This window comes from Hemicordylus capensis, chromosome 4, assembly GCF_027244095.1.
Source record: "Hemicordylus capensis ecotype Gifberg chromosome 4, rHemCap1.1.pri, whole genome shotgun sequence".
NCBI lineage: Eukaryota > Metazoa > Chordata > Lepidosauria > Squamata > Cordylidae > Hemicordylus > Hemicordylus capensis.
The window spans coordinates 217,752,904-217,778,698 of record NC_069660.1 but is presented as its reverse complement, the minus strand read 5'-3'; the positions used below and the strand labels follow the sequence as shown (position 1 = coordinate 217,778,698).

Below are 25,795 nucleotides of genomic sequence, written 5' to 3'. Positions count from 1 at the left end.
TATAGATCATTAAAGATCAGGGCGGGTTTCTCCTCTGCATCATACTTGTCCTCTATTACTTTGTCTAAGTTTCGCTGGGCCTGTTTGAGAGCCCGCTTCAATGCTTTCCTGTCAGCTCTGCTTACTGGGAGGTTTCAACATCTACCCATGGAGGCTCGGTTTTGTCTCTGCAGTTCTGGTGAAACTGAAACCATTGCTCATGTTTTACTGAATTGTAGCTTTTATTGGGATATTAGGCACCGTTTGATTTTACCCCTATTGATTAGATGCCCTGGACACCCTGATGATTTTTTAGTTAAATTTTTACTTGCGGATAATGATTCCTCTCTTTCCTGTATTGTAGCAAAATTCTGTTATATAGCCATTAGGGTGCGCAGCTCCCTGACTGGTTCAAAAGGGAGTTCGGACTGTTTATAAGACTGCTGCAAGGATGACTTGGTGCTGCTCCAATCGCTACTGTGATATCTGTTTTCTGACATAGCAGTCTTTGTAATTTTTGGTTTTATATTTGGTCAATGACTGTAAATAAAATTTACTTTACTGACTTGTAGTACGGTGTAAAATAAGAGATTCCTACTGTGATATGGACTATTGCTTCAGGTTTGCCACAGGTGCATGGCATGTTGCATCTGGTGTAACAAGCTGAGAATCCCATATTGCTTTTTTTTTTTTTAAAAAGAGCAAGTTTCTAATTCTCATTGTTGGAGGCAAAATCTTGAAAGTCTGTGAATGGTGTCTAGTACAGTATACTCTTAGAAACCAGAATGGTGCTTGGATAGAGCCATTGTGATCAAAAAAGCACAAAAACCACTTGTCATTTCAAAACAACAGGGGATCAGCAACAGCACTGAGTTGAGACTGCCCAGACTTGCACTTGGCCATTCTGCCTAGCCTACGTGTCTTGGATCATTCCCCTGCCCCATTCCACTGTGGATCTCTTCCTCTGTCTCTTCAGTTTCTCAGCCTCAGTGGCAGTGCACACCACTCCTGGCAGCCTCCCTTACCTGTATAGCCCCATTACCACTTCTCCCACTTGCTAGAAGAGGCCACTGTGGGGTGCATCAGGAGATAATGCAGGACAGAATCGTGCAGTCTGCAAAACTGCAAAAAAGCTACCATGGAGTGGGACAAATTGCTGTGTGAATCTACCCAGAGGCTGAGCATTTTTATAGCACTGAACCCTTCAATTGAATGCAGGCTTTAGAATATGGAACTGCTACTGGAGACATGCATAAACAGTTGTTAAAAATCCAAAGGAGCTTTCAGCCCCTACAACTTTGAGCAGAGGAAAGGGGAAAGTGCTTGACTTTGCCACTTTTCTGATCAAAATTGCTCAAAATCAAGCTGCTTTTCCATTTGCAGGGTTTCTGATGAGAAATTACTCTTGTAAACGTATATGGAGAACCCAGAAGGGGGGAAGCAACTGGAAGCAATACTGAGTGGAAAAAATGGCTGATGAGGAAAGGGTTAAGCACTTCTTCCAGCCACCTTCCCTCTACTCAAAATTGCACCCTTTGGAAAATGCTTTTCATTTAAAAGAACCAGTCTAGGTTTCATTACCCAAATTTCCATATAATGCTTAGATGGCTCCTGATTGTAGGACCAAATGTATCCCTTTGGTGTAGACTACCTATTGCTGAAACGAGCCCTTCTCTGATAATTGCACCACTAGCCCATACTGAATTTTGAGTATGCCCCCAGAAACCTCCCCAAAGAGAGCTGAGCAATGATAAATCCAGTTAACTATGTGCTAAATATCAACCCACATTCCCAGGATTCCAACCTGATAATGTGCATTTGCTTAGCATTTGGCTGAGAATTATCATGCTATGTGTGAAAGCTGGTCTTGTGATTCTACCTGTAGTTTACATCTTTAGATGTAAAGGTCTTTAGATGTAAGAGCTTTACATGTAAGATCTCCATCTGTGAGTAAATCTCTACATTGGTTAGAGAAGAACAGGTTCCGATTCATGTCCTGGTATAATTTCAAGTGCTAACTTAAGCTTTAAAGCCCTAAATGATCTGGATCAAGAGAACCCTTCTTGTCATTGAATGGAGTCCTGCTCCAGCAGAGATGTAGCAAAGCCAACTCCTCCTGCTACCTGTGTCACCCACCCACCTGCCCGTAGTTGTCGCTTGTGCACATGCACTTACTGCTTCTGGCCTGCATTTGGGGGGCAGCACCTACCTGTTGGGGCCAAGTGCTGTGCTCAGCCCCAATTCCATGCTGGCTGGGCCATCTAAGGATGTGACCACACTGCCCCATGCCAGCGTGAGAACAGACCTGCCTCAAAAGAGCTACCTGTTTTCGCTGGGATAGGGCAGCAAGCTTTTGCTGGGCCTGAGTGAGCATCCAGCAGGGAACGGCAAGTGCACAGTGTGGGGAAGGGAGCAGGAGGTACCAGGCTTTTGTCCAATAGTGGCAGTGCCATTGTGCTCCAGAAATATATACATATATGAAAACTAGCTTGGGATATGTTGTCCCTGCTAACTTGGTAAAGAGGCACCTTTTTAATGTGGCGATTCTCTTTATTTAGCAGGGGGAGAGTAACTGGCCCTAACCACCCTCAGCACAGTACCTCCAGTGACTGTTGCTGGTGTCTGTCATGTTTCTTTTTAGATTGTGAGCCCTTTGGGGACAGGGTACCATCTTGTTTGTTTGTTAGTTCTCTGTGTAAACCACTCAGAGCCATTTTTGGAAGGGCGGTATAGAAATAAGTAAGTAAGTAAGTAAGTGGGATAATGAAGGAGAACATGCCTAAAATGGATATGAAAGATAATGTTAAATACAGCACATACCATAGTTTTAAAAATATGTGATGGATTTCTCTACTGCTACTTTCCAATTCAGATCATCGTATTCCTGCAGGAATATTTTATTGGAGTTGTCATCAGCTCAGTTTTCCTCCATTTATATCTTTTGAGGTCAGACAGCTCTTTCCTTTCAATTACCGAAAACCTTTTGCTTGCCTGATAAAGGTGTGGATGTGAATATGTTGCGAGTACCTCATTTTATTCAGTAAAGGATGGCAATCGTGGGTTGCTGTTACTACCATCCGTTGTTGTTGTTGTCTCTTCTTTTACTGTACATCACAGCATTTTCTGTGTCTGTCAGGGCTGAGCTCTGGGCTGCAGTCACTAGGTGGCACAAGCCTAGAAGCCAGGATAGGAGAACCAGGCACAGAGATCAAACCAGTAGCCAGAGGACAAGCCAAGCAGATAGTCATGAGTTAGGGGACACAGCGGTAGCCAAAGACCAGGAACATGCCCGGGGTCAGGTCAAGCCAAGGAGACAAGTCAGTGAAGCAAGAACAAATACACTAGGAAACCGTGATAAAGAGGCAAGACCTGCCTCAGACAGGAAGCTTCTTGCTACTAGGGAAGCCATCTTACAGGGCATGTCTGGGGCCTAAAAAACTTATTGCAGTACAGCATGCTGTCACAAGGGGCAGCCAGCACACACAGCTTCAGAGTAGGTGAAATATGGCAGTGCCTTTTTAGTGCAACACCTATCATTGCTCTTTCTGTGCAACAATGATAACTTCCTAGCACTGCTGAATTTTATCGTGATTGTGCCATTTCAGTTCAGGGTTTCTCATGAGAGCATGCTAAAAACATCCCTCAAAATATTTTTGTTATGCTGTGTGTTGAAGGAAAAGATTTAGGGAATTCACTGCCACAAGATGTGATGATGACCATTGACTTCAAAGGCTTTCAAAAATGGATTAGACAAATTAATAGAAGGTACGCCTATCAGCAGCGTTTAGCTAAATGCACCCTCTCTGTGCAAAGGCAGTATACCCCTCATTACTAGATGCTGGGAATAGATGACTTGGGTAACCATTTCACTCATATCCTACTACTTAGCTTCTAAAAAGTCTGACTGCTCATGAAGATTTGTGGAAGCAGTTGCTGAAAATTTGAGATAAATGATGCAAATTTCTTCAAGTACTTAAAAAGGGGGAAAGTAGCCAGGTCCATTAAGAGACAAAGGAAGAAAATGATTGCTTAAAGAGGATAAGGAGAAAGCAGTGAAGCTGATGAAATCTTTACATCTTACTTTACTGTGTAAACTATTGTCCCTGGAATTCAGGGAGTGTCTGAAGAGCTGACTCAAACAGAGTTGATGAGATGACGTTTTAGGGTTAATTGACAAATTAAAAATTAACAGAACACTGGGTTTGGATGAAAGCCACCTAATAGTCCTTTAAAGATTCAAATGTGAAACCTAGATCTTCCAACAAAAATATGCAAGCTGTTACTGAAATTGGCCATCCTCCTGGAAGATTGCAAACTAGCAGTTGAAATGCCATTTTTTTTTAAAGTAAGTTGGGAGGAAATGAGAAATGACAGGTCACTTAGTTTAACTGCTATTCTGATTAAATTGGTGGGAAATATTATTAATGATAGAAATATTGAACACAAAGAAGAACAAGTATTGCTAGAGAAGAAACAGCATGGCTTTTGCAAAGAGATCACCTGCCTTTTGGAGACTTTTTAGAGTATCCACGAGCATGTGGAGAGCTGCAATCTAGTAGTCATTGTATATGTGGCTTTCCAAAAAGCTTTGAATGAAGTCCTTCTCAAAAGGCTCCTTAGTAAACCTATCAGTTGTGAGATAAGAGGATGATAAGAGGATGAATCCTCATAGACTGCCAACTGGTTAACAACAGGAAGGACAGTATAGGCATTAATATACAGCTCTCCCAATGGAGAGAAGTAACAAATGAGGTCCTCCAAGGATCTCTACTGGACTGGTGCTTTTTAATTTATTCATAAATGATATGGAGCTGGGGTGAGCAGTGAGGTGGTCAAGCTAGTGGATGGATTTGGTGGTTGTGGGGAGGATGGCTCAATTAAAGCATCAATTCAGTGTATAGCAATAGCAATAGCACTTACATTTATATACCGCTTTATAGCCGGAGCTCTCTAAGCGGTTTACAATGATTTAGCATATTGCCCCTAACATTCTGGGTACTCATTTTACCGATCTCGGAAGGATGGAAGGCTGAGTCAACCTTGAGCCTCTGGTCAGGATCGAACTTGTAACCTTCTGGTTACAGAGCGGCAGTTTTACCACTGCGCCACCACTGTGTATGACAGTGGTGCAAGGGTTCATAGGAAAGGGTCTGAAAATAAGACTGCCAGTTATATCTGCCTTTGTATGAATCCATGATGCAGCCATCTGGAATACCTTGTACAGTTCTGCATACTGACTATTGCTAAAAAGGATATTGTAGAACAAAGAGAAAGGGAAGAAACAGTCCAAAATTATGCACATAAACTTACTGATGGCAGGCAATGTCTTATGTGCAGAAGTACTTCACATTTAAAGAGTACATTTCCTAACAGAGAACAGAAAAACAATTTCCAAGAGGGGAAGAAAGATAAGGACACATTTCAGAAAGGCAGATTTTTAAATACTACTACTACGAATATTTATATCCCGCTCTTCAACAGATAAACACAATTCTGCATGTAAAAATGGAAGTAAAGGAAAGAAAGTTGTGAATAACAGAAAGGTGTGTACTGCAAGATAAATTACAGCCATCCCTCACCAACCACAGATTTCCCATCTGTGATTTAGAGTATCCGCGGCTGGGATTTTGTGATTGGTCTTGTATAACGTGACCTGAGTATCCATGAGAAATGGAGGAAAGAGAGGAGAGGGATACGGAGGAGAGTGAAAGAGATGGAGGGAAGCGGAGGAAACCCCTTCCGCTTTTTACTTCTCTCCGCTCACATGGAGTTTTGCTTACTGCTGGGCTGCTGCTGCTGCTCTTGTAGCAGGTACGGGTGGGGCTGCTGGTGTGTTTCCATTCAGCACTTTGTTGGCAAGGCGGGGTGGAGAGGGCTGGAGAGAAAGAAGTGGAGGAAAGTGAGAGAGATGGAGAGAAGTGGAGGAAACCTCTTTCGCCTTTTCCTTCTAGCCACTGCTCTCCACCCACATGGAGTTTCTCTTACTGCTGAATGAATGTTGCTTGCTTTCTGTATGCATAAAAGGTTTTTACCCACAAAGCGTTGACTGGAGACAGAACAGCAGTGGCTCTCTTGCCTGCTACAAGAGCAGCAACCTCCAGAAAGCAAGCAATGTTCATTTGGCAGTAAGAGAAACTCCGCGTGTGTGGAGAGGAATGGCTAGAGGTAAAAAGCGGAAGTGGTTTCCTCCGCTTCTCTCTGTCTCTCTCATTTTCCTCCACCTCTTTCAGGGGAGGGCTGGAGAGAAAGAGGCACAGTTCTTCTAAAATGTAATGCTGAAGCAGGTGAAATAAATGAAGTAAGCATTTCAGATGCCTTTTATGTGCCATGTTTGCAGAATAGTTTACTGCATGTGAAAACAGCTACAAAAAGCTATTTTTGTATTTACAGAATTATTTTTAGAAGAATTAATTTACAGAATTGTTTTTTGAAGAAATCATTGTTTTGTGTTTAAAGGAGAGTTATTACTCAGAGCTGTGTAAAAGGATGGTGTGCTTTATGAGGTTGATTGTAGAAGAGAGCTGGCAAATGTAGCAGGTGACTGTGTACACAAGGATTGCATAACCTTATGGCATTGTAGGATAGATCACTGAAGTAAAGATAGCATCTTCATATCAAAAGGAGCAGTTGGTGAGAGATATAAAAATAAAGCCATGCAAGTTTGAAAACAGGTGCATTGAGTGTGTTAAAGTGAATTTTATCAGAAAGACATCCTTTTCAAACATGGAAATTCAGTCTAGTGAGGTCTTGGACTTAATCTAAAGTGATGTTTGTGATCCTTTACCAATGAAAGCATCAGGGAGAAATTGTGTGTGTGTGTGTATAAACACACACACACTGAAGGAGACAAGTGAAATATTGATGAAAGTCAAAGAGTATGTGGGCAGAGTCACTAACAGATTTGGGAAGAAATCTAAGACTTTGCATATTGACAATGGCAATGAATATTGCAGAAATGACATTGAGTATTTAAAAGAACAGGGTATTAAGCATGAAATAACTATTCCCTATACTGTAGAACAAAATAGAGTAGCTGAGAAGAAATGTAGGACTTTATTTGGAATGTGCAGAAGCATGCTACTTGATGCAGGACTGGAGAACAAGTACTGGGGGGCAACTATTAAGACAGCAACTTATCTACAAAATAGTTTACCTACTAAAAGCAGAGATTTAACTCCTTTTGAACTGTGGAATGGAAGAAAATCCAGATTAAAGCACACCAAAGTGTTTGGAAATAAAGCGTACACATACATTCCCAAGGAGCGAGGGGTGGGGGATTGGACTGTAGAAGTGAGGAAGGAATTTTTGTGGGCTATTAATCAGGCAGTAGAATTTATAGAATGTGTAAATATTCTTTTCAAGAATATTTGTAAAGTTACCAGAAAACAGTAGGGCTATAGGATGCAAATAGGTGTTTACCATTAAACGTGATGAAAAAGGAGACATTCAAAGATATAAAACCAGGTTGGTTACTAAGAAGTATGCACAGAAATATGGTGAGGAGGACCATGAAGAGACCTTTGCACCTGTAGTTAAATGAACATAATTAGACTGTTACTTGCAATTGCTGAATCTAAGGGAATGTATGTGCATCATCTAGATGTAAAGACTGCAATTTTATAAGGTGTAATCTATATCTATATCTATATCTATATCTATATCTATATCTATATCTATATCTATCTATCTACGCAGCAACCTCCAGGTTTTGAGGATTTAGGTAAAGAAACACTTGTGTGTAAATTACAGAAAAGTGTATACAGATTTAAACAAGCAGCCAGAGCTTGGAACGGTAAATTAAGTAAATTACTGGAAGAAGGATTTAGACAGGGAAAAGCTGATCCTTGTCAGTACACTAGAAATAGAGATGGAAGTTGGATATACATTCTTATATATGTAGATGATCTGGCTGTTTGTCATCAGGATAAGGAAGATCATAATGAGATAATGAAGAATTTAAATAAAGAAGTAGAAATTAAAGATTTGGGTGAGATATCTTATTATCTTGGGATGCAAATGACAAGATAAGATGATAGAAGTTTTACACTCAGTCAGAGGCAAAAGATAATAGACAATTGAATGTCTTGGTTTAACAGATGGAAATGAAATGAGTACTCATATGGAAGTGGGTTTCATATGGGAATTGGAAAATTACTGTTCATTACAGCTGTATCACATCCTGATATTACAGCAGCTGTTGGAATATTGTGTAGGAAAATGAATTCACTGACAAAGGACTGGATTGCACTTAAAAGAACTGCACAGTGTTTAAAGGGCACGGCAGATCTGGAATGAGTACTGTCAGCATGTGAGCAACCCAGGTTAGTAGGGTACATGGATGCCAACTGAGAAAAATATAGAAATGACAGAAAGTCAACAAGTGGCGTGCATTTTTGTAAGGAAGAGGAGCAATCTCATGGTTAAGCAAGAAACAATCTATTGTAGCTTTATCTTCAAATGAAGCTGAATATATATCTGTGGCACGAGCTTGTCAAGAGTTTATTTGATTGCATAAACTTCTAGAATATTTTGGAGTAGTTGCATTGAAGCCTACTATGATGCATGAGGATTGATTGTTGTATTATTCTATCAAAAAGTGAGAAGGTTATACAGAAAAGTAAACACAATGATGTGAAATATCATTTTGTAAAAGAATTACAAGAGAAAAATATTATTGATATAAAATATTGTGCTTCAGAAGAAATGTTTTCAGACATACTGACAAAACCATTAACCAGAAAACAGTTCCATAATCTGCAGATGGCAATTAGGCTTATAAATTAAGGAACAAGACAATGAGAAGGGGGATGTTGGGATTTATGTGTATATACATTGTCTTTGTTCTTGCCACTTAATATACTGCTTATTGACTTCCTGGTGGCATCTGTTTGGCTACTGGGAAACAGGCTCGGGACTTGGTGAACCTTTGGTCTGATCCAACAGGACTCTTCTTGTATGCAGAAGTCACTTTTTAAAACAATCATTAGCCTGCCTTTGAGCCAATTCCAGAAGTTATTTTGAATGGTAGATCTGAAGTGAATATTTCAAATGTGAAATATTAAGAAAAATGGGAAGGGCTGTCTCTTCACATGGCTGCCACATGCCAAGTACATTTCCCTTATGATTGAATTGTTGGGTGTATTGTGTTTTTTCTGGCCACTGATGTATTGTATGTCTGCGTATAGGCTAGGCATGTGCACAAATCGTGATTCACTCACTGATTCGAAGCACAGCCTCGCCACCTTTAAAAGGGTGGAGAGCAGGTCCTTACCTGCTCCTCTGCTGCTTGCCGTAGCTTCCTGTGGTGGCAGCACTCCCGCCAGCTGCCCTTGTGCAGCATACATATGGCCTCCACGCGAGGGCAGCTAGGGGGAAGTGCCACTGGTGTGCGAGGGCAGCTGGGGGCATGCTGCCACACGGGAAGCCGTGGTGAGTGGCGGAGGAGCAGATATAGACCTGCTCTGTTCCCGTTCAAAGGTGCCCAGGCTGTGCTTTGAATCAGTGAGTGAATCACAATCATGCACATGCCTCGTATAGGCTTGGGGTAGAGTTTAGAATGCTTGTGTCAATCATCAGTTCTGTAGACTGACTGGTGGTCAGTTTGTATTTGTTTATAATTATTTATTTAATTAATATATATATATATATACTGCCTGACACCGAAGGCTCTTGGCGGTTCACAAAACTTATTACTGGATGTTTGAGACTTATTTTTCTGCTAGGATGATCTTTCACCCAGAGTCTATAATTTGGTGATAGTTAAGTAATAAGCCTTAGTAACTTTGTTCAAGAAACTTAAGCCTAAATTTCTGCTCTTTACTTCCACTGCATGAATAACCCCAAGTAACACATCTCAGTGGAAATTAATATTCAGAAAGAGGCCTACTGATCGATGTCACAAGTTCAACGCCCTCAAATCACCTTGTGATCTTGAAAAAAATAGTTGTGTCCCTGCCATTACTCAGTAGAATTCATTCTAAAATAGCAATAGGGAGCAACAGCCTGTTCAAGATCGTAAGCCGGGTGTTCTGAAGGCTGTTCATAAAGTTCCTGTCAAAACCAATTTGGACTGCAGAGAGTTTTTGCAGTAATTTGGTGCTGTGGGTTTGAAATGCTTTACACATGTGGCTGAATTCTGGTGAAGTACTCTTAACTTATTTTAAACACTAATGACGAATAATGCATTCAAGAATTAGAATTGTACCAGGCTAATGGAAAATACACAGTTTGAAGTTCCTGTTCCGATATTTCTTAGCAGTTTGTGCCAGCCATTAAAGCCCGCAGAAGCAGCAGTCTGGCCATCTTGCTTGCTCATGCTGGTTAGTGTGATTCACCACTCATTTACTGAAGGAAATAGCAATAGGAAAAAGTTTATATTTCCTTCCAAGGACCCTTGTGTAAAACCATACCGTGACTTTTTGAATTAGCCATGAGGGCTAGAAGCTTACTTTTCTTCCAAAAAATGAAAGGTGAAATTCTCACTGTTCTGTTAAGAGCCAGCATGCTACAAAAACTGCTCTGAGAGCCACATGTGGCTTTTAGTTGCTTTTCTATAATTTAGAATACTATGAAAAGGGAGGATTCTTGGAAGACTGGCCTTGATCAGTTTCCACAAGAAATTATCTACCCTGCCTAAATTCGAATCCCATTTTTATACAGACTTAGCTCTATTTACATAAAATGAAAAGCTGTTACAAACTGATCTAGACTAACAACTGGGCAAGATCTTTCTAAGTCTAATTCCGCTGCTGACAGAAGTGCCGATAATGAACCCATTGGAAGCTCTAACTTGCACTCAATATGGAACAAATGTCATAGCATATGATTCGCAATGACTGCTCGGTAGGGCTCTCCTGCCTTTTGACAGAGATGTCAGATAGAGACCATAGACTTGGCACTCTTTGTGTTCTCTTGGCACCCTTCACATGAGAAAAACAGATGTATTTGGCTTGGTGTCTTTATAAGATTCCCATTTGGCTAATTAAATTATGCTGATACAAAAATTCACCCTCATTTTAATAGAGCTTGACGTTTATTTTCACCTGTGCCTTAAGAACGCTGTATCTGTATCTGCTGCTGTGCCTAATGCATCTTAAAACATCATTCCTGGAAAGTGTTGAAGAGAATGTAAAAGAATGGTTCCTAAACCCGGAACACAGAGAATGCTCCATGATAATAGTCTCCATAAAAAGTCTTCCCTTCTTCTTTCCTTTCCCAGCTTCACTCCGAGTGTCCTCTGATAGCAGATTGGCAACTCATCTCGGTCACAGCCATCAAGAGAACATGAAATAATGGTTCCAAAACCCTACAAAGGACCCATCTAGTGCAATTAGAGTTGATACTTGGCATGGTGGTGTGTCCTTAACCATCAGTTATGGACTGATGAGGTAGTACCACAGTGAGGTGGTAAACCTGTGTCTGGGCACATAGGTATGTGCAGGGTGTCAGTAATAGGAGTGCATCACAGGGCCAGCAACACATGTCAGGAAGGAGAGGGGTGTGTGTGTGTGTGTGTGTGTGTGTGTGTGTGTGTGTGTGTGTGTGATGATTTAAACTAGTATTTGGAGCATGTGTTTAGGGCCCATTCAGATGAACAGCCCTCCACATGCAATCAAGGAGTACACCAGGAGGGTGTTGGGATGTCCATAGAGGATGCCCCGATGGACACATTCTCAGCACATGCCCTCCTACTTCACGTGTGCTGGGGCCAGTATTGTTTGAACCAGCCTACTGAGTATTTAAAATATAACATTAAAGGGCTGGACAATAGTGTCTATTGTAATTTTTGCTGTGTCAGTCAGAAGATAATGGGGTACAGATGCACCCCCTTAATCCTCCTCAAGCTTGCCTATGTCTGGGCAGCATCACATCAGACTGCAGGTGACATGCTTCTTCATACAAAAAATTCCTTTCACATAGAAAACTAGCCTAGTTTTCTGTGTGCAAAGAATGTTTTGCATGGAAGACCATTCATGTCGATCCCTACTAGGGATGTGCACAAAACCCGTTTGCCCTAGGGATGTGCACAAAACCGGTAATAGTCTACAGACTGCAAGTATTTTGCAGTTGCAGTCTGTAGACTATTACTTTCCCTGCAGGGGAACACACTGTGCACTGATAACCTTAACTGCTTAATGACTGACCTGAGGTCAGCAATTAGGTCAGTGAAAGTGTTTCTCCAAAATCCGCAACCTGAAAAATGGAAGGGAAATATAAATACATTTAAAAATTCATATCTTAAGAACTAAAAATCACAGGGATTTGGGGGTGCCTGGGATGGCTTGAGGCCATCCCTGCCATGCCCCCAGACCCACTTTGGGGTGCCCTGCCACCTCCAAAGGGGGGTTTGGGGTTGCCCCACATCCCCATTATTCCTTAAGGGGAATATATTTTAAAAATTCACCATTAATAGTCGGAGCACCCAATTGCCTTGGGGTTTGGTGAGTGGTAGGCACACCTGGGTGCCTACCACCCACCCCACTTTTGCACCCCTAGATACTCCACATAGGGAATAATGGGCAATAATAAAAATTTTAAAAATTCATAAAAAATTGGAGTGTTTGATTGCTTTGGGGTTTGGGTGGTAGTTGGCATCCATGGGTGCCTACCACCCAAACCAGCTTTGGAGGCTCAAACTGGTTCAAACCAATTCAAATTGGTTCAAATTGAACCAGGCTCAGTTTGGTTCGAATTCGAACCAGCAGGTTGAACCCAATGCGGTTCAAATTTGAACCATCGAACCAAACTGGTTCAAATTCAAACTGATCTGCACATCCCTAATCCCTACTTGCAGCCTGAAGTAGTTGTCCTGTCAGGGGACTGCCAGATCAGCCCTACAAGTGGCTACCTGAAAGGTCCAGAGGCATGTAAGGAGTCCAGATCAGGCCAAAGTCGAGCTCTGGAGCAGTGAGTAAAAATCTGGAGGATCAGAGACAGATATGTGACCATAGTCAGGTGAAGGTCGAGTCCCAGCTGAGGAGGGGCAAGGCAAGGCACTGGGAGTTTGTCTTGTTACAGTGGCTCAGACTGATGAGCCAAATCTGAACCAGAGGTTGTGTACAGTGATCCAGACCCCTGTTGGCTTCTGCTCACAGCAAGAACTCTGGGAGGACTGTGGAAGCTGACCAGGGAGACTGAAGGGAAGGCAGGACTGTACCAAGGAGCACTAGAATCGACCCACTCTTGGGAGATACATTGCTGACTCACTACACTTGATGAGAGCAAGCCTCATCCAGGGAGGGAGTTACAAGGAAGTGCGCAGGCAGAGAGAGCCAGAAGACAGCAAGACAGGAAGGAGGTTGGCCCAGACCTATGTTACATTGGCACAGAGGGTGGTAGGCCTGACAATACAAGCCCACCATCAGGGCATATCTGGAGGAAGTGGCAGGAAGGTTTCCCATTACAGCAGATGGGTGATATGGGAAGAAGCTGTGATGTAACAGACCTGGAACTGCCTACCACAAGACAAAAGATGCAACTGTGTGCCGCAGTATCACCAGTAAAGGTAAAGGGTACTGTTATTAGGGCTTGTGGGTGCTTTATGGAGGCATGGGATGTCCTTCTCAGTCAGCCCAAGTCTTTATGGACATTTGGGATGTCCTTTTCATGTATGTGGAACTGCCCTCTTGAGAAAAGGAAATGAGCAAATGTTAGGAAGATAGATGAAGAAAGCTCGAAGAAGTTGTGGTCTTTCTTGTGAATGGACATAACCTGGCCCTGGCTGCCCATAGTAGACACAGTTTGTGGCTATTCTAAAGTAAATTTATGGTGAGAGGAAGCCTCCCCCACCACACCTTTTAAAAATGATATTTGGGATTGCTTGCTGGTAATATTCACACAGCTTCACTAATTTTGAAAAATTCAGAATAGAGTTTTGCCACTTTAGAGATAATCCATGAAAGCTCTCTTCCTGCAGACGGCCATAAATCATGCCCTCCACTAAAAGCCTGGATGTCACTGGAAATTTATTGCACAGAGCTGGTAGTGGACTTAAAAGCCATTTCACATGTCTTATTACTTCAGTCATCTAATTTATGAGTTTCAGCCACCATTGTAGTTGGAAAAGTGTTTTCTTTCATCTGATTAATATGATCTCTGCACTTTCATTTTCTTTGTGCGCTGGATCTTTCTTTTTTCCCCTTCTGATAATTGTAGCAGCATTTTGGCATCAAGGCAGCACTTTTCGATCTGAAATAAAAGGTCCCCTGCAGTCAGGAAGATGGAGATGGACTGAGCTTTGCTAGCTTGTAGTTGCACTTGTCAAAAGGTATCGTAGTTATTGTTAGCTGAGAAATTTTGCCCTGGGGAAGGAGAAGCTGTCATGAGCTTCCGTATCTCCATGTAAGGAAAAAAGGAGGCAACCTATTAAAACACAGATGAGGTCAGCCTAAGTAACATATTTGATGCAATTAATGATCTTGAGCTGCTGGCACTTGTGATGCTGTGATTGCAGAGCTATTTCATTCTCACACCATGAAATAATGAAGCTGCCCAGTACTCAGACCATTGGTCCACCCAGGTCAGTATTGTCTACACTGACTGGCAAGTGCACTTTCGGATTTCAGAGAGGGTCTTTTCCAGCCTTACCTGAAGATGTTATATAAACCACTTCGTGGTTTTCTGTGTGGAAAAGTGATATCTAAATCATAATCATAATCATAAGGGATTGAACCCTTCTACATACAAAATGTCAGTTCTGCCACTGACCCTATGTAATGACCTCACTTCTGTTCTGACTCTGTCCCTGTCCCTGAAAACCTGGTGAAAATCGGGATGAAATAAGTCCCGCAGGTTTGGAGTTGATTAAAAATTATTCAGCTGGAATTTAAAGCAATGGTTTTCAAATTATATTCCTAGGTGCCATGGGGTTCCTAAAAAGATTTTGGGGGGATTATAAGCAATGGTTGACAAACTTCTCTGAATGACAATCCACAATAATGAATCATTCCTGCAATATATGAATGCGGTTAAACAATGGAATATTGAACACTGATGACGATGTGTTTACGTCAAAACATTTGTTTTAAGTTTTGAATAAATCTTAATCTTATTTTACACAATAAAGAAGGTCTGGAGAGGAACAGAATTATTATTTGCAATGAGCAACTACAGGGAAGGGGGAGTGAGGTGGGTCCACTCAACTTTTGTGGGGATACAGCTGTCTCCAGCAGCTCTGGCTGGCAACCTGTGAGAGTATGTCCTAGAATAGCCCAGAATTCCCAGAGATTCTGTAGCAGATGCAAAAGATTTAATCAGCAGAAAACAGAAGTGCAAAGGTCCATGAGTGCAGGAAGTTCGAAATTACTAGTTGCCATGAAGGGAGCAATGAATCTGAAAAGATTACCTTTAGAAAACATTATTTTAATGCCGCTTTCCCAACATAATCACAGTGTATATGTTTTGGATGAAATTATCTATGTCTGTATATGCATGTTTTATTTAACTAACGACACTGGTTCATCTGCTGGTAACCTCCAGGCTCAACTACTGCAATGCACTCTACATAGGACTACCTTTGTATTTATTTATTATTTATAACATTTCTACACTGCCACATCCCAATGTCTCGTAGTGGTTTACAACACAAATGATAAAACCAGAAATAAAACCAAATTAAAGGAGTTGTAACATTTTAAGAACAATTTAAAACAGAACAACAATAAAAACCAGCTTACAGCTAATCAAAGGCTTGGTGATATAAATGTGTCTTGAGTGCTCTTTTAAAACCCGCTAGAGATGAAGAAACTCTTACAACAACAGGGAGTTTGTTTCCGAGCCTCGGGGCAGCTATAGAAAAGGCCTGGCCCTGAGTTTTCACCAGATGAGTTGGGGGCAGCCGCAGGCTGGACCTCTCTAGAAGATCTAAATAAATGGTGGAGGTCCTGAATGAGAAAGTGTTTTCTTAAATACTCTGGGACCAAGGCATTTAGAGCTTTATAAGTAATCACCAGCACTTTATATTTTGCCCAGAAATGTATGGGCAGCCAGTGTAATGCTTTTAAATCAAAAGTAATATGGTCTCTTCAGGTTGCCCAACCTGGGTGCTACGTTTTGTACCAATTGCTGTTTCTGGACTGTGTACAAAAGCAGCCCCATATAGAGCACAGTGTGCTCCAAAGTTTAACACTGGAGTTCTGCAAATCCTAATGATCACCCATGTATTATATTTGCAGATTTTGAGATGAATCGAACTGGCAACTGAGGAGAAGATAGATCAAAAAAAGAAAACTACACTGTCACAGAAGGTAAAGAAGGCAGACTGTCCAATTAGGGTTCAGAGGATTCTGTTTTATGGGAATCCTGATTTATTATTCTAATGCTGTTTGAAAAGTCAGAACACAACACTTCAACTCCCAACGTGACATATACTAATGAGAACTGCTTATGTCTTTAATAGATTCTTATTTACTTCATTTCAGAACAATACACAATAATAGCATGGGAATACAAACGGATGAGCCTCAAGCCTCACCAATGACTGACTGCAATTTTAGTCAAACCATTCCCTCCTGTAACCTAACAACAGAATATTGAAGATTTGGCCTAAGAGGTAAAGGGGTCCAGCCCCCTTCTTCCTTCTGTATTTAAAACACTAAGTTTGGAGCGGGATGGGGAGTTGGAAAGAGATTGTATCTTTATATGTCATGATTGTAATTAACCACCAGCAGGGCCTTTTCGGGGGTGGGGGCAATTGACGTGGGCCTTACACATAGAGGCACCCTCATCCAAAGGTATGGTTCAGTATTTGAAATGAGCAGATCAATCGTTTTCATTCAAAGCAGTAACACTAATCAGTTAAAATATAACTCCAGGACCAAGAGTTATTTCAGTATTTTGGACTATTACACTAATACAGAATGCAGTCGCAGACATATTGTGCCATGTTGCACATGCACCAGTTGTGCGACAGTACAGCCATTATATGTTTCCACAATTTTTGCACTTGCACAACGTCACAAACTGAACATTGCACAGTATGTCAGCTGGAGATAAGAATGTGGGGGGTGGGGTGGGGGGCTCAAATGAGCATTCTGCCCCTAGGCCTCTCAGAGTCTTAAAAAGACCCTGATCACTGGTGCATCGGAAGTGGCATCCCTTTAATGATCTGGCTTATCAAAGTGGCTCCTTTGCTTTTCCCCCTCACTGTTTCAGTATTTGCTGAGAGAGAGAAATCCAGTTATGAAACTGATATCATATCCTTATGTGCAAATTGTACTGCTTTCCCTGGACTCCATCATTAGAAGGCAGCATGCATGTTTGTTGCTCCCCTGGCACAAAGCCAGAGTCGCAAAAGCAATATAAATAGGATGGGTCTCTGCAAAGCAGCACTCATTGGAGAACCAGCGGCACCTAATTTCAGTTGAAAGTAGAGTATAGCCCAAGGTAAAATGAGTTCCATACATGATGATTTACTCTCTCTCTCTCTCTCTCTGCACCCCACCCCCAACATTTAATTAGACTCTGAGAGAGCCAAAGAGAGAGACACTCTATGCTACACAGAATGTGTTGCTGTAGCTTGTTTACTTTAATGATAAGGATTTTGTATTGGGTTGCAGTAATTGGTATCAAAAGAGAAATGTCTGGACTGAACAAAACTGATGCCCCTTAACTATTTCTTCTTTATTTTCCCCACTGACTGGCTTTCTGAGCCGATACATGGTATGAATAGTCATAGTGCCGAAGGAAAATCTTACAAATGTCCCCATTCCATCAGCACAGGAGTTATAACCCTTTTCAAGGTGAATTCTCACTTAAATTTTAAAAAAAGTTTGATCATGCTTTCCCCAGATTCCTGTTATTGTGATGGTCAGATTAGCCCATTCCTTCATGTCTTAGCGAAGGCATCCAGAAATAGTGTCCTACGTTTCAGAATAAAAACTGTTATTCCTTGACCAAATGACCAGACCTTTGTGTACACTTGTAAAGCAAAAATATATTGTTCACAGGAATATTTGGAAATTCTCTCTCTCTCTCTTCCTCTTTCCCTCCCTCCCTGCCTCCACGTTAGAAGAGAAATAACATGTACTGGAAGGTCCAGGTTCAAATCTAATCTCAGCCATTAACTCACACAAGGTGAGTTTAGCCCTGATTTCTAAAGATGGAAATAATATAGATAGATAGATAGATAGATATTCATTCTTTCATTTCATTTCATTTCATTTATATACCACCCATCGAGTACAGTTCACAATACAAATAATGAAACCATTTAAAATATTCACATAAAACATAACATAAAATAATTTAAAATATTAACACAGAATTTGTTAAAAAACCAAGTATATACTGGTCTACTTTACAGAGGACATGTTCAGATGACCCATTGCTAGTAGAATAAGCAATTCTACTAGGTGAGAAGCAGAGGTTCCCACTAGGGTTGCTCACAGAGTCTTGGCCCCAGATAGGGATGAAGCTTGGCTGACACATGCCAGGGAGCTAGTCTAGACTCATCATGGGCCAATGCGTGTTTGTTTGGCTGTGCTGCAGGAGAGCTAACAACAATAAAACAACCAACAACCAACCAAAGCAAGCAACACAATAGAAAGCCAGCCAGGAAGACAACCCCACCCCCCACCTATGCCACACTACGGCCTCCAATGGGAGCTGGGCCCATGCCAGTCCATCATCACAAGCCTGGCAGTGCCAACACAAGCCAGCCAGCAAGCAAAAAAACCCTACCGATCCTCCAAAACAGCCTCCGATGGGTGCCAGCCCTGGGGCATCAGTCCATCATCATGAGCCAGCGGTGTGCATGCATGTCTGTGGGTGTCAGCAGCACTAATGGGAAGACTGTGACACATTGGTTGGCCAGGGTGAGCTGGTGTTGCAGCAGGTGTGTGTGACTATGAGTCACTCACCCTCCACATCCAGCTTGGGTAGCCAGCAGGGGGAGGTTGGCCTTCAGTAAGACCAGCTGCTCCACTAAGCCAGCATTCAAACACGAGCAATAGGGTGTCACCATGTCCACAGCCGTGGACAACAACTTCTCACTCTGGACACTGGTCGGGGGGCAGGAGAGGACCCATCTGGCAACCATTGCCAAGTACGGTCAGATTTAGCGACGCATTGCCCCAAACTGGGTGAGATCCGTCTTAGGGTCCACCACCACCAGTTCCTGCAGGAACAGCAGAACACTCTGCTTGGCACCAGTGCAGGGAGTGGTCAGGGCCTCTTGTACCCCTGGCAAGGTGCCAAGGCACCTCTGTTTGAACCACAGGGTCGAACTAACGGGTGAAAGCACTGACTGCATTGGCTCTGCCAAAGACACCATGCTGCTGGAATGGGAAACGCTGCTGCTGCTGGGTCTATGCTGCTGGGCATAGACTGTACACTCAAAGTAGGTGCAGCAGCACCTGGTTCTTACCCAGCCTCCTCTCCTCTGCCTGCCACACCTTTTGAATGAGGAGGACCCTCCATTTGACCAGCACAACAGGAGTGACTGCATTGCCATTTATGTTTGGGTCACACAGGCATTCCAGAACATGCGCTGCCAATTGACCCAACCTGGTGTTGAGCCATTTCACAACTTCAGTCCTCAGCCAACCTGCCAGGGCACATGCCTCCCCAATGGTCAGAGTGGTCTGGAGCTCACCCATCATCTTCTCCAGGAGAAGAGTGGTGGACAAACCTGGCTCAGAGCTGCTGCCTCAGCACACAAGCTGATCATCACAAGGAGGAATGGCTTGAATGTCAAGACCAGCTCGGAAATGAGCTTCCAGTCCACGGTGGACAGGTCGCACACTCCCAAGCCACAGTTGCTCGCCAGGGCATGAATGGCCACCACTTGCTCCTGCAGGTGCTGGAGCAAGAGCAAAGTGGAGTTCCACCTTGTCTCAATATCCTCTGGGATGATGTGCGAAGGTAGGCTGAGCTTGTGATACTTCTCCCAGAGCAATTGTCTACCCTTCTCACTGTGGTGGAAATAGGCTGCAATCTTGTGGCACTTGTCCACAAAGGCAGCTGTGGCAGCAGCAGCTCCTGATGGGGAGAGCCCCAAAGCTCCCTCGCCCTTGCCTCCTTGATTCCAAGTGCATCACAACCAGGTGCAGAATGTGTACCATACGGTGTATTGACACGAACTGCAGCTGGTGTGCCACCCTCACTACACTGTCACCATTGTCGGTGACTGTGAAGCCTCTGTGGAGGTTTGGCTGCCCGGACAGCCATTCCTCCACCTGGCATCAGATGATCAATGACAGCTCATCTGCTATGAAGTTGGTGTCCAATGGCTTCACATGCAGCAGAGCCCACCTGAGATTTGTTGCCTGGGAGGAGGTGCTGGCCATGCCAGAGGCAGCAGATGTTGTCCCTTCTCTCTCCGGTCCCCACCAGTTGGCATTGAGGGACAGGAAAGCATGTAGTGGATCACTACAACTGGTCCAGACATCTGTAACGGAGTTCAAACTGGTGTTGGGTCCTGCTGAGTCCAGCAGCCCCAACATAGCCTCCCTGCATGTCTGATACAGGGAGGGCATCACCCTCCTACTGAAGGTGGTGTGTGAGGGGAATTTTTTACTTGGGATAAACAGCTGGAATAGCCAGCGTAAGCCGGCATTATCTACCATCTGAAACAGCTGGTTGTCCAGAGCCATTATCTCTCCAATGGTCCAGGTAATGAGACATGCCTCTGGGTGACTAGACCATTTGCCCACTGGACTCACCCACTGCATGACAGGAAACTTGTCCTACTTCAGAGCAGAAGCAGGAGCATGTCCCTTGCAGTGCTCCCTCTAACAGGGATTCCCAGATGTTGTTGACTACCACTCCCATAATCCCCAAGCAAGAGCCTTTGCAGCTGGAGAGTCTGGGAGTTGTAGTCAACAACATCTGGGAATCCCCGTTAGAGGGAACACTGCCTTGCTGCAACCACTAGTTGAGGGCACATAAGTGTCCTAGTGCAGGAAGCAGTAGTGAGGACGCCCGGATGATGCCGCTTGATGTGCCTTCACATCTATGATGTCCCCAGATGCTGAGGCGGCTATCCATGCCCTGGAGAGGAACTGTGGCTTGAGAGTTTGCGACCTGTCCACCGTGGACTGGAAGCTCATTTCCCCTACTGACCTGAGCCCTGCAGTGGATGCAGACAGCATGTGCAAGCTCACTTTGGCAGCACTCAAAGTGCTCCCACACAGTGCTGCCAGTGGTCTTGGACTGCTTAAGTGCTGGTGGCACTACTGGGCCTGCTGGTTGGTCACCACCAGCACCCTCACCACCCTCTGTTGTCCATGACTGCGAAGGTCCAGGGGCAACAGGAATGACATCCTCCTGCCCCAGCTCCTCCTCACTCTTGGAACATGCGGAGGATGGGGTCAACGTGATAGGGTGGCTCATTGTGGAGGAGGGGAGGATCTAGCTGGGCTAGCAGCTGTCACCACCACCTCTCCCCACGCCCCCACCAGGGGAAGAAGAGGTCCTTCTTCCTTGCCTGGGCTCACTCCTACTACTACCACCTCAGCTGCCAAAGGTGGCTGCACTGTAGGAGTAGGTGTCACCAGAAAGGTGAACCTGTGTACAATGAACTCTTGGGGGGCTTGGGCAACTTGGGTAATAATAATAATAATAATAATAATAATAATAATAATAATAATAATAGCCAGGTGTGAAAAAATTCCTGGGGCTTTTTAGTTTAGAAAAAAGATGACTGAGGGGAAACATGATAGAGGCCTATAAAATCATTCATCGTGTGGAGAAATTTGATAGAGGCAAATATTTCTCCCTCTCCCTGGGTGGTAGGTGGCACCCATGTGGACCTACCCACCACCCAGATTTGGTGCCCCTAGAACCTTGTTAAGTGGTCCAAATCAGTCTGAATCCAAATCAAATCAAAGCAAATACAAATCGAATGTGGGGTGATTTGGAAGGGGTAGATTTGGATACAAAACAAATCAGGGGTGATATGTTTTGGGCACAAATCTAATTAAAAAATCGATTTGTGCACATCCCTACTGTATGTTGTAATCCAAAGGTGGCCACAAGATAGTTTTGTATAAGGGCATTATAATATTAGCAGTTTTATTTTCAAAAGCCTTCCTAATGATTTTGAGCACGGGATTGGCCTTTTTCACAACTGCCACACATTGAGGCAACACTTTCAGTGAGCTGTCCACCATAACCCCAAGTTCCTTCTCCTGGTCAGTCACTGACAGCTCAGACCCCATCGGTGTGTTTGAGAAGTTGGATTTTTTTTTTTTGCTCCAATATGCATCACTAGCTTCCATTGAACCACATTTGCCATTTTGTTGGTCACTCCCCCAGTTTGGAGAGATCCTTGGGGCTCCTCACAATCTCTTTTGGATTTCACTACCCTAAATAGTTTGGTGTCATCTGCAGATTTGGCTACTTTGCTGGTTACCCCAATTTCTAGATCATTTATGAACAAGATAAAGCGCACTGGTCCCAGTACAGATCCCTAAGGGACCCCTCTTCTTACTTCCCTCCATTTAGAGAACTGTCTACTTATTCCTACTCTCTGTTTCCTTTCCTTCAAGCCGTTACCAATCCACACATAAACCTGTCCCCTTATCCCATGACTGCTAAGTTTACTCAAGAGCCTTTGTTGATGAACTTTGTCGAAAGCTTTTTGTAAGTCCAAGTATACTATACCATCTGGATCACCTTTATTCACACACCTGTTGACATTCTCAAAAAACTCCAAAAAGTTAGTGAGGCAAGATTTATCTTTAAAGAAGCCATGCTGGTTAGTCTTCAGCAGGGCCTGTTCTTCTATACGCTTAACAGTTTTATCCTTGAGAATGCTTTCCATCAATTTGCCTGCAACAGACGCTAATCTAACTGGCCTGTAATTTCCCAGATCCCCTCTGGTTCTCTTTTTGAAAATCGGTGTTACACTAACTACTTTCCAGTCCTCTGGTACAGAGCCTAATTGTAGGGATAAGTTATATATTTTTGCAAGGAGATTGACAATTTCACATTTAAGTTATTTAAGGACTCTTGGGTGAATGTCATCTGGCCCTGGCAATTTGTTAATTTTTAATTTTTTCAGACAGTTTAGAACCTGGTCTCTTGTCACCTCTGTCTGATTCATTTCTTTAGCCTCTGTCCCTGAGAAGCTCGGTTCAGGCACAGGTATACACTCAGTATCCTCCACCATGAAGACAGATGCATAGAACATTTTTCAGCTTCTCTGCAATCTCCATATCGAAGCTTTGGAGTGCGAATGCGCTCCCTAGTGAAATAAGAGCATCCCCATCTCTGACAACTTTAAAAAAGTCTTTAAAGGAGAGGAGAGCTGGTCTTGTGGTAGCAAGCAGATCCAGTCCAGATATTGGATGCTCAGGTAGCATTCATGGCACCCACTGCATTTTACCAGGTTAGGTTGGTACACCAGCTGTGACCCTCTGGGGTCACAGTTATCCTTGATCTGGTAATGTCCAGATTAGATTATTGCCATGCACTGTACATGCGGCTTCCTCTGAAGATTGTTTAGAAACTTCAACAGGTCCAGAGTACAGCACAAGCATTGTTTACTGGGTTGTGTTGGTCTGAGCATATTGCCAGTGCTGAAAACTCTGTGGTGGCTACTGTTTCTTGGTATTATTGTTAGTATTACAAAGTTCTAAATACTGTAGGTTGGAACCAGGTACCTGAAGGATTATCTTCTTCCATATGAACCTGACTGGTCTGAAGCTGTGCTTCAGTGGTCTTCCTCCAGGTAGCTCTGCCTTCTGAGATTAGGGAGGTGGCAACCAGGAAAAGGGTCTTCTTAGGGTTTGCACCCTGTGGCATATTCATGGGGCACCCAATATCACTGAGGTGCCAAGTTCAGACTTTTCTTTAATGCATTAAGGCTTTTAATGATTGAACCCTGGGTCTTCTTAATTTTTTGACTGTTCAACTGTTGTATTCTTTTACTGCTGTCTTGCTGCATTTACTCCCTGCTGTTTTATGGTTTCATAGATAGTGTCTACTATTTGTGTTTGACTCTCCTTATTTCTTATTTGCTACATTGTTTTTGGCCTATATTTTTATACTTATTGCTTGTCATTATTGTATTAATTTGGATTTATTATTGTAATTTTATTGGCCTCAGTTGCCAGTTGTTTTGAAGACTCCAAGCGAGAAAGCAGCAAATAAATAGCTTAAATAAATAAATGAAAGAAATCCAAGCTTTCTATAGCCAAATCTCAGCATGTGGAAATGAGTATGATTGCGCATAATGACTCTTTGGTAACACTGAAGCAGGATATAGTCTCCCTTGCCTGCAAGTTATGTGGATTCTGTTGCATTCTGACAAGCTCAAAGTATGTTAAAAGAACCTGAAAAGAAAAAGCTGCAGAACCACCTCCAGGAAAAGTACACACAAGGGATAATTGTTTCTCCTGACCCGAATAAAAAGTCTTTCTTATTTCTGTCGGGAGAGCAGTACACTTCATACTAGGCTGCAACTGAGCAAACCTCCTTAGGCCAACTGCTTGCAACAGAATCACCCTATACTGCTTATAATGTCGCCTCAGTGGTCTGCTCCTCTACAGGAGCAGTCGTAACAAAGCTTTATTTGTTAGCATGGGCCAGACTGAATGGACCAACTGCCCATTTGCTAATACACGGAAGCCACAGACACATGCCAGCTGTCTTGAGTCCAATTTAAGTGATTGCTCATCAAAACCTAAATGGCCATTTGAACATTGGACTGGACAGAGGGGAAATGGCTGGACTAACCATTATGCTAAACAATAAAGAGCAATTGTGATGAGATTTTAAGTCTATGGGCTATTCTTAATTCCCTTCCGTCCCTGGATGGGCCTTTTCCTCATGTCCTGTCTCAGGACATGATGGGCATTTCTGTATTCGCCAATGAAGAATCAAAGGCAACATTCCCACCTAGGCTGTTCAGTTCCAGGAACACGGAGATCTGAGATTGTGATGAACACGGCCATAGGTATGGTTTTGGTTTCAGGCTTCAGCAACAATAGTTTTTCAGCTTGTTATTCAGTGGAAAGATGTTTATCTCTTCCTTCATATTTACATTGTATACCAAATGTAAATGTTGATCAGATTCTAATTGTATTAAATGGATTCATATCCATGGCATACTGGCTCTTCCTGCACAAGGCTCCCCATGCACTAAGGTTATCAAATGGGGATTTGCTTTGAGAGTATGTTGGCTGTCATAATGACAGGACCTTCTAGGTGGTGGCCCCCACTCTATGAAACTTCCTGCCCTGAGCAATCTGACAGGCCAGCTAGATTAAATTCCTGAAGAAAGAACATTCTTTTTCAATGACTCAAGGGTGCAGACAGAAGGAAAGCTTTAGGAACAACTCCTCACTTAATTTTTTTTCTGGGGGAGGAAAGGCACTTTTGGGAGGAGATGTGGGTTACTGGGTTTGGCAGTGGGGGCTGTTCATTAAAATGGTGGTGGTGGGGCTCTTAAATGTTTGTGGTGGGGTATCTGCACCCTTGAATGACTTAATAATTAACTGGTGTCCAGACTTTTTAAAAATTGAAAATGTGATGGATTCCCCCTTCATGGATTCTTGACTCTCTGATGTGTAACAGCACCATATAAAAGTCAGATATTTGCTTCAAGTTTGGTACCAAATGGTCATTTCAGGTCACTTGGTAGTTCAGAAGTTCTTGACGGCTTAAAAAAAAAATCAAGTATGGCTGTGTCTATATAAGAAAAGGTTTAGTTCTCCCTAGAGAAATCTACCTTTCCTTCATCTTATTTACACCACTTCATTAGGATTAACTTCAGCTGTCCCCTCCCCCCACAACACACACACAATGGGAAGAATTAGCTAATAATTAATGCTTGTCTTCCTGGGAGTTCTTCAGCCGTCTGGGTTAACTGAAG

General features: G+C 42.9%; 1 long non-coding RNA gene across 8 annotated transcripts in view; it reads left to right on the top strand.

Moving 5' to 3' along the window:
• Positions 1 to 25,795, top strand: part of LOC128324101 (uncharacterized) — a 139,128-nt gene that overhangs the window by 73,754 nt on the left and 39,579 nt on the right. For 4 of the 8 annotated variants that reach the window (XR_008306643.1, XR_008306646.1, XR_008306640.1 and 1 more), the window contains 4 exons: positions 11,198 to 13,483; positions 14,134 to 14,245; positions 16,152 to 16,223; positions 16,398 to 17,717. This is a non-coding gene — a long non-coding RNA (uncharacterized LOC128324101). Of the gene's footprint in view, positions 1 to 11,197; positions 13,484 to 14,133; positions 14,246 to 16,151; positions 16,224 to 16,397; positions 17,718 to 17,986; positions 18,052 to 24,028; positions 24,891 to 25,795 lie in introns of those variants that run through there. The other 4 variants (XR_008306645.1, XR_008306642.1, XR_008306647.1 and 1 more) reach the window with 3 other exon arrangements.